General features: G+C 39.9%; 1 pseudogene; it reads right to left on the reverse strand.

Moving 5' to 3' along the window:
• Positions 1-219: 219 nt before the first annotated feature.
• LOC122241798 lies at positions 220-331 on the reverse strand (annotated as a pseudogene).
• Between the last annotated feature and the right edge of the window lie 1008 nt (positions 332-1339).

Consider the following 1339-nt stretch of genomic DNA (forward strand, 5'->3'; position numbering starts at 1 on the left):
ATAATAAATGTAACATTTCAGTGGACACATAGAGAAAGAGAGAGAGGGTGCCTAGAGGGTTGTATGGAAGGTTTCCTTGTACCTCAGGTCTTGAGGTAGTGAACATCACTTATTCCCATGTTTCTTTACCCAGAATTCAGTCACATGAGTCTACCTAACTGCAAAGGAGACTGAGAGATATGAGCCGTGGGCCCAGGAAGAAAGATAAATAGCAGTTGTTAGTGGTAGCTTGATGTTCTTTGGGTATCTATTTGGATAGAGGAGGTATCAGATATTAAACTGATAAAAACAGATACTACACTTGATCTTAGCCAAAAGGCCAAGAAGTGATGGGTATCTATTTGGAATGAGAATTGCTGGGCCAAAGCATATCATTGTTTTTATACTTTCATATTATTTTTATGCTTTATTTTTGTATACAACATAGGGATATTGATATAATTTCAAGTTGGCCTCAAATACTTTGTAACAATACACAATTAGGACTCATTTAAAAAAATGATCTAGCTCTGTCCAAGACTGCTATTTTCTATGAAGTTCTAGAAATAGCCTAGTATTTCTTCTATGTAGAAACAAACTTTTAAGGGAGAACATTGCTCAGGGGCTGTTAAGGAGGCCATCTCTGGGAGGAAAAAAAAAACACCCTGTACTAGCTTCTCCATTCCATTGGAAGCATCTGTTTTTTTTTGTTTTTTTTTTTTTTGTTTTTTTTATGTTTACTTATTTTTGAGAGAGAGAGAAAAAGACAGAGCATGAGCAGGGGACAGGCAGAGAGAGAGGGAGACACAGAATCTGAAGCAGGCTCCAGGCTCTGAGCTGTCAGCACAGAGCCCGATGCAAGGCCCAAAACCATGAACCGCGAGATCATGACCCGAGCCAAAGTTGGACACTTAACTGACTGAGCCACGCAGGCACCCTGGAACCACCTTTATATTTATTAAATCAAATGATAATAAAAGTCATGAAAGAACACACTGAAGCTTTTGGAGAGGAGAGGAATGTCTTTTTGGTCACAGAGATGATGGAGGTAAGAGAGTTCACATGACTGTGAAGTGTGCAGAGGCCACAGGCCTTCTCTAGCTCTTGCTGGAAGAAATTCCTCTTTCCCCTCCAACAGATGCCTCTTCGAATCTCATCCAACTCCATTGAAAACGATCACATCAATACAGAGCTTTATTTATATGAAATTTTAGTACCTGGAAGAACAGTTCTCCCTCATTGTTTTCACTTTTGCTTTTCAAGCCCTCACTTAGAAATTGCCACGAAAGCCTCCATACCATTGGTCAAGTAGGCACTAAGTTCTCTGTGATGGGCACCAACACTATTAGACTGTAGGTCT

This window comes from Panthera tigris, chromosome C1 (assembly GCF_018350195.1).
Source record: "Panthera tigris isolate Pti1 chromosome C1, P.tigris_Pti1_mat1.1, whole genome shotgun sequence".
Taxonomy (NCBI): domain Eukaryota; kingdom Metazoa; phylum Chordata; class Mammalia; order Carnivora; family Felidae; genus Panthera; species Panthera tigris.